The sequence below is a fragment of the Octopus sinensis genome, linkage group LG1 (genome assembly GCF_006345805.1).
Source record: "Octopus sinensis linkage group LG1, ASM634580v1, whole genome shotgun sequence".
Taxonomy (NCBI): Eukaryota; Metazoa; Mollusca; class Cephalopoda; order Octopoda; family Octopodidae; genus Octopus; species Octopus sinensis.
The window spans coordinates 112,103,251-112,111,128 of NC_042997.1; the positions used below are offsets into that span (position 1 = coordinate 112,103,251).

The 7,878-nt window shown below is 39.2% G+C and overlaps 1 pseudogene; it reads right to left on the bottom strand.

Annotated features, from left to right (window-relative positions):
• Positions 1-7,533: 7,533 nt before the first annotated feature.
• Positions 7,534-7,652, bottom strand: LOC115220801 (annotated as a pseudogene).
• Between the last annotated feature and the right edge of the window lie 226 nt (positions 7,653-7,878).

Here is a 7,878-nt window from a genome sequence, read left to right on the forward strand (position 1 = left end):
CCTTGTGCCATTTCAAAAGTCTCTAATAATGAATGACAAAATGACTTTAATGTCATGATAGGTTTTGATTCTGATGCAGAAATGGGAAGCACAGTGTAAGGCAAAATGAAATAGCAATGGACAACACACATTGTCTTTTTGTAAAGAATTTGAGATCTCTATTGGAAACACACAGCATGGATTGAATGGTTTGACAGGAGCTGGCAAGTCTTGTATCACCAACAGACATGACAGGAAATGAACCACAGATCTGTTGCCCCATAAATTCTTCCCAAACATTTCTTAGAATGCCTTAAGGCCATTCCTATCTGCAGAATGATGGAATTACAGTTCCTTTCTATTGTGTCATATTTCCTTCACACTACTTAAAAACTTCTTGGTTGATCTTATTGGAAACACTACTGTACCAGGCTCCATTTTGTCTGTTTTGGCAAGGTTTCTACAGCTGGATGTCTTTCTGAACACCAACAACTTTACAGAGTAGACTGGGTGCTTTTTATGTGACACCAAAAAGAAAATTTGTTTTGAGTTGAAAAGATCAACCAAGAAGTTTTTAAGTAGTGGCAAGGAAATATGATACAATAGAAAGGAACTGTAATTCCATCATTCTGCAGATAGGAATGGCTTTAAGGCATTCTAAGAAATGTTTGGAAAGGATTTATGGGGCAACAGACCTGTGGTTCATCTCTTGTCATGTCTGTTGGTGATGCAAAACTACTGAAAAGAAAAGGAAAATGAGATTCTACAAAGATGGAAGGAGCACTTTAAGACTGTCTTGTAGACTGATTCATCAATTAATGATATTTTTTCATCAGTTCCACAAAAGCCAAAAATTGTACAACTTGGATGGAGAGAGAGGGGGAGGGAGAGAAAGAGAGAGAGAGAGAGAGAGAGAGAGAGAAAGAGAGAGAGAGAGAAAGAGAGAGAGAGAGAGAGAGAGAGATTTTATTAATCCTTGACCTCTACAGGTTAATCTTACCTACGAAACACTTATCAGGAACTACTAAAGCTGACCTTAAAATCTTTATTGCATCTTCTCACCAGTTATTTTCTCGTTCAATATTGAGAAATTATCTGCAAACACATAGAGTAATCTCTCTCTATATATAAACGGCAGTTTGTCTGTGCGTGTTTCTGTGTGTCTGTTTGCTTGTACCCTCACCCTGACCACGGCTTTCAACCGATTCTGATGAAACTTGATACACACATAGCCCAATGTCATAATTCAAAACTAACGCAGCGAAAATTTTGAAAAGTTCCCCCAGTTCTGAAAAAAATCGATAAATTCGACATGGGGTCGACAATGAGAAACACAAACCACAAACTGTCATGGGGACGCAACTCCACCTTTTTTAAATCTCAAAAAAAATTTACCATCATTTTTTTCCATTTTTTTGCTATTTTTTGGCTATAACTCTCTAAAAATGCTTTATAGTTATTTCCCTTACAAACCTGAGCAACGCCGGGCGATACTGCTAGTTCTTGCTAAAAATCAATCAGACAAACTAATAGATTTCTCATTAATATTTTCAGCAATGTTGCTACTTTTACATCTGACACCACTGAAATCATAAAACAGCATGTTTCCAATAACCTACATCCTGAGAATTCCTTTAAAATATTATCTTTTGTAGGAGTTCAATAATTAATTAAGCAGTCATTCCTTGCAGGAAGAACAAAAATATTGGTTTCAAACTTTGGTACAAAGCCAGTAATTTTAGGGGAGGGGTTGAACTGATAACATCAACCCCAGTGTTCAACAGATACTTATTTTATCAGCCCCGAAAGGATGAAAGGCAAAGTTGACCCCGGCAGAATTTTAACTCAGAACATAAAGATGGAGAAAATGCTTCTAACCATTTTTCCCAGCATCCTAATGATTCTGCCAGCTTGCTGCTTTAAGTAAGATCCTTACAGCGCCTAAGTCACCCATCTAAGTATTAAGAACAAAAATATTAAGATCTCTATAGTTGTCACCTACTCTTACCTGCTGCCCCCACTTATCATCCATCAATATTTGTTCTTCATATTCCCCACCTCTCACTCCCCCATATACTCTTGTAACCTCCAGCCATACTTCCTGTTCTTCTGTCCCCACTCACTTCAACTTACCCCATACCTTGAGGGTCTGCCCAAGCACTTCATCCCCACTAGTTTTAACTCTTCCTAGCTCCATCTGATTTCATCCCACCCTCACTTCTAACATGTGAGTGGTCATGTAGCTTTTCTACAGCAAGGCACTTGTCCTTCAGTGACCCCTTCTCTCATACTTTAATCCACATACCCCTGCAGAAAGCCACCTCTCTCAGGGGTTGTCATTTTGCAAGCTGTATGGTAACCTCTCTAGTGCTGGTGCTATGAAACAAAAAAGCACCTGGTACACACTGTCAAGTGGTTGCCTTTAGAAAGAGCATCTAACCATAGAAACTAGCCCCAAACAGACAACTGAGACCATCAGATCCCCGGCCCATCAGATCCTGGGACCATCAGATGCTGCCAAACCATTCAACACATGCCAGCATGGAAAACAGATGCTACCTGATTATGATGATGATGATGATGATGATGATGATGATGACGATGATGATGATGATGGTGATGATGACGATGATGATGATGATGACGACGATGATGATGATGACGACGACGACGATGATGATGATGATGATGACGACGATGATGATGATGACGACGACGACGATGATGACGATGATGATGATGATGATGATGAAGATGAGGATGATGATGATGATGAAGATGAGGATGATGAAGATAATGAGGATGATGATGATGATGATGATGATGATGACGATGATGATGATGATGACGATGATAATGATGATGACGATGGTGAGGATGATGATGATGATGACGACGATGATGATGATGACAATGGCGATGATGATGACAATGATGTTGGAAAGGAGGAAGAGGAGGAGAAGGGTAATGCTACTACTGCTGCTACTGATGTTAAAAGTGTAACAGTGGAGCATTTGAACAGTTCTGTATTGTTCGATATTGTAAATAAATCATTAAAGACACAGAAAATGCTTTTGTGTTCGCTCAGCCGTTGCTCTGTGTTCTGTATCCTCACCAAATATCGATACAGGAAGTCACTGACCTCTTCATTCAATTTCAAATAACTTTCTTATATTCTACACTCAGGAACCACCAGTCAAAACAACTGTTCAACTACGAAAGACAAGTTCACTTTCACTTCATCCTTCGTATTTTATCACAGATTGGTAAATAATAGAATCGTTGGTTACAAATTCCTAAACAGTCCAGCTAATCACTGGTTTACTGTATTTCTGTTGGCAACAGCAGTGACAAGGGAGTATCTGTAACTTGGTGCAGAACAAATATCACAAAGGACTTCATATAAAAAGTGCTATTTTGTCATATACCTTCAATGTTTACAGCATTCACCAATATATATATATATATAAAATATTCTATAATTATATACATAATTATAATCAGGGGTCAGCTAAGTGCCTCACCATGTACTGAATTAGAAATAGATGCTAATGTCTTTTCAACTACTATAAAAATCTCCAAGACAATAACACACTTTTTCATGTAGGCAAAAAAGAAAAATGATGAATCCACACAACTTCGGTTAACCACAGACACGTTTTGAATTTAAAGTAATCTTTTTACTTACATAAAAAAAAAGTGTTATTGTCTTGGAGATTTTTATAGTTGTTGAAAAGACATTAGCATCTATTTCTAATTCAGTACATGGTGAGGCCATTAGCTGATCCCTGATTATAATTATGTATATAATTACAGAATATTTTCTATAATTCACCTAAAAAGGGTTTTTTTAACGTACTGACTACTTGGTAAAATTATTAATTAATTTTACCCTATATTATTATATATATATATATATATATATGTGTATATATATATATATATATCATACAAGTGAGGGTTGGTGATAGGAAGGGCATCCATTTGTAGAAAATCTGCCTCTACAAATTCCATCTGACCCATGCAAGCATGGAAGAAAAGTGGACATTAAATGATAAGGATAAGGATGATGATACACACACACACACACACACACACATCATCATCATCATCATCAGTAAATCATAAATCCAAGGGGGAAACACACTCTAAGTTATAGAGTATTTAGATGACCAGTCCATGGGGTTGCCTAGGATTTCACATCCATAAAGTGTTTAGCTCTACAACATTTTGTCAGACCCTAATGGCTGGTGACCTGTAACCTCTCTTCAAATGGGAGGGTGAAAAAACCTCGTGGCTAGTTGTTGAACACATAGATAAAGGAGAAGGGTCAAGCACAAGAGATTGTCTTGCTTAGGCCACTATCCGGAATCCATCCAGTTAGCTTGTGGGTCCCAGGATATCAGTAGGAACCTCCTGAAGTGTAAACAAGGTCAGAAGATTTCCATCCTGGAATTTAAGATGTTTTCCAGGTCAAGGGAGTTCTTTAATATCCTTGCCTGTTCAGCTAATCACAACTTGCAATGCTTCCTCCCGTTGATGTAGGGGCCCAATTTTTCTAGGATCTCCCATGAGATTACATGTGGAGACCCTTCATCCTTCAGGCAACATATATATATATATATATAATCATCATGTTTAATTTGGCAAAGTGACATGGCTTGGTGGTTAGGGTTTTTGTTCATGGTTGTAAGGGTGTAAGTTTGATTACTGGCAACACGTTGTGTTCTCGAGCAAGACACTTTATTTCCCATTGCTCCAGTCCACTCAGCTGGCAAAAATGAGTTGTACCTGTATTTCAAAGGGCCAGCCTTGTCACATTCTGTGTCAGGCAGAATATCCCTGAGAGCTAAATTTAAGGTACACACATCTGTGGAATGCTCAGCTATTTGCATGTTAATTTCACGAGCTGGCTGTTCCATAGATTCGATCAACTGGAACCATCATTGTCATAACCAATGGTGTATCAGCATGTTTAATTTGAAAGATTTCCTCCACAGTAGTAAAAATTGTTTGCCAACATAACATGGCAGTCCTGGTTTAGGACTAATGTTGCTGTAATGTTGCTGTAACCTCAGGAGACATCTTCTCCAGCTGGGTATACGACATGATCTGTGTCCTTATATTTTCGAACAAGGGAATCTAGCACCCCCACTCAGCTCAAAACAATATGTTTATCACAATTTCTGGGTTATTTCTTCCACAGTTTGAACAGTTTTTGTTACATAACAAAAACTTTAAAAACTGTCCTGACAACAGTATGTCACAATTCTTCTTGGTTTTATGTCGGTACAACCTACCACTTCTCTATGCAATGGCTTTTTTTAGTACTGACCCCTTGTTCCCCAGAGTAAACCCTGTGCCCTGAATTACTTGCACGTCATTGTTACTCAGCTTAACCTCCCTCCAATCCCTCCTCACAGCTCTGTCACTTATGGCTATAATGACTGATATCTCACAACAACCAAACACTGCCAGAAAATTTTACTCAAGACATTATTCTTACAATTTGATAATTCTGTTAAGAAAGCGAAACTTCTTTCTTCTACCAACACAGATAACAACTCTTTTGCAATGAAGGAGGTTGTTGTTGTTGTTGTTATTGGAGTGTTGGTGTTGTTGAAGTGGTGGTGTTGATGTTGTTGGAGTGGTGGCGTTGGTGATGGTGTTGGTGGTGGTGGTGATGGTGGTGATGGTGATGGCACTGGCAGTAGTGGTTATGATGTGTGTTGTGGTGATGGTGGTAGCAGTGGTGTGTCAGTGGTGATGGTGGTGGCACTGGCAGTAGTGGTTATGATGTGTGTTGTGGTGATGGTAGTGGTGTGTCAGTGGTGGTGGTAGTGGTGGTGGTGGTGTCTGTGGTGGTAGTGGTGGTAGTGGTGGTGTAGATGGTGATGGTATCAGTGATGGTGGTGATGGTGATGGTGGTGGTGTCAGTGGTGAAGTTCGCGATGCTGTTCTTATAATATCCCCCTCCACCACGACAACCACCTGCTCTACTAATCAGGTCACCCAGATTACAGAAAACCTCTCTATGACATTTAATTATTAGCCATCTGTATTTTTTAAATATTTTATAGACTTCCTCTCAATGAAGTTTCTACTCCTAAATATTCTTCTATATCACTGGGTGCACCTAAATATATGGGTCCTCCCCCCATTCTATCTGAGAACCCCAGAATTGACACCCATTGTGGAAGCTCAATAAATAGTGTTGACTTCTTACTTGTCCCGTTTCTGTATGTGACACAGGCCCCTTATAAGCTCTATGTAACCCCTACTCTCTAAGCTCTAAATATCCAAAGACTGTGAAGACATATGGCTTAATGGTTAGGGTATTTAGCTCACAGTCCTAAGGTTATGAGTTCAATTCTTGGTGGTATCTTGCACTCTTGAGCAAGACCCTTTATTTCACATTGCTGCAGTTCACTCAGCTCACAAAAAGTGTGTTTTACCTGTATTTCAAAGGGACAGCCTTGTCATTCTGTGTCATGCTGAAAATCCTTGAGAACTGCATTAAGAGTACAAATGTCTGAGGAGTACTCAGCCACTTGCACATTAATTTCACAAGCAGGCTGTTCTTTTGATTGGGTCAACTGGAACACTTGTCATCGTAACCAATGGACTGTCTGTATATCCATAGACCAATTGGTGATATCCATAGCTAGGAAGGCAGTATCCATAGCTACCATATGAAGAGAGAGGAATTGACCCTTTAGCATTCAGATTCGGAGTGGTTGGCATTAGGAAGGGCATCCAGCTGTAGAAACTCTGCCAGATCAAGATTGGAGTCTGGTGCAGCCATCTGGTTCACCAGCCCTAAGTCAAACTGTCCAACCCATACTAGCTTGGAAAGCGGACATTAAATGATGATGATGATGATGATGATGATTTCTTTGTTAAATGCAATGCTTATTTATTCACATTGTTTTGAATTAATCATGCATTACATCACAGCTTTGAGATTTTGATGATGATCAACATCATCATTGTCTAACATCTGCTTTCCATGCTGGCATGGGTTGGATGGTTTGACTGAGGACTGGTGAGGCAAAAGGCTGCACCAGACTCCAATCCAATCCAATCCAATCGGGCAATGTTTCTACAGCTGGATGCCCTACCTAACACCAACTACTCTGAGAGTGTAGTGAGTGATTTTTATGTGCTACCAGCACAAGGGCCAGTCAGGCAGTACTTGAATGGTGCTTTTTATGTGCCACTAGCACACAAGCCAGTCAGGCAGCACTGGCATTGACCACACTCGAATGGTGCTTTTTATGTGCCACTGACACGGGACCAGTCAGACAGCACTGGCATCAACCATGCTCGAATGGCGCTTTTTATCTGCCAACATTGTAAGAGAGCATTATTTACATTATTTACATTTGACGGATATTTGTACTCTTCTTGTTTGTTGCTAACACGTTTCGGCTGATATACCCTCCAGCCTTCATCAAGCATATGGCGTAGTAGTTAAGAGCCCAGGCTACTAACCCCAAGATTCATTTAACATCCGTTTTCCATGCTAGCATGGGTTGGACAAAAAATGTGTGATGCTTACAGCACCTAGGTTTCCCAAGCAGTCACCCATCTAAGTACTAATGAGGCTCATCGTTGCTTAACTTCAGTGATTGGATGAGAACCGGTATTTTCAACGTGATATTGCCGTATATATATATATATATATATCTATATATATATATATATATATATATATTATATATATATATATAACACCAAAATAAGCAACAAGGATATCCAGAGGTAATGTAGTACGATCGTTTCAAGCAACTCCATTTAATTGAACAATACAATCATTACATCAGTTTAAATGCAGAGCAATCCTCAGCTGCATAAAGACAAAGAATTCAATTAAATTAAAACAGATGGACACATTAG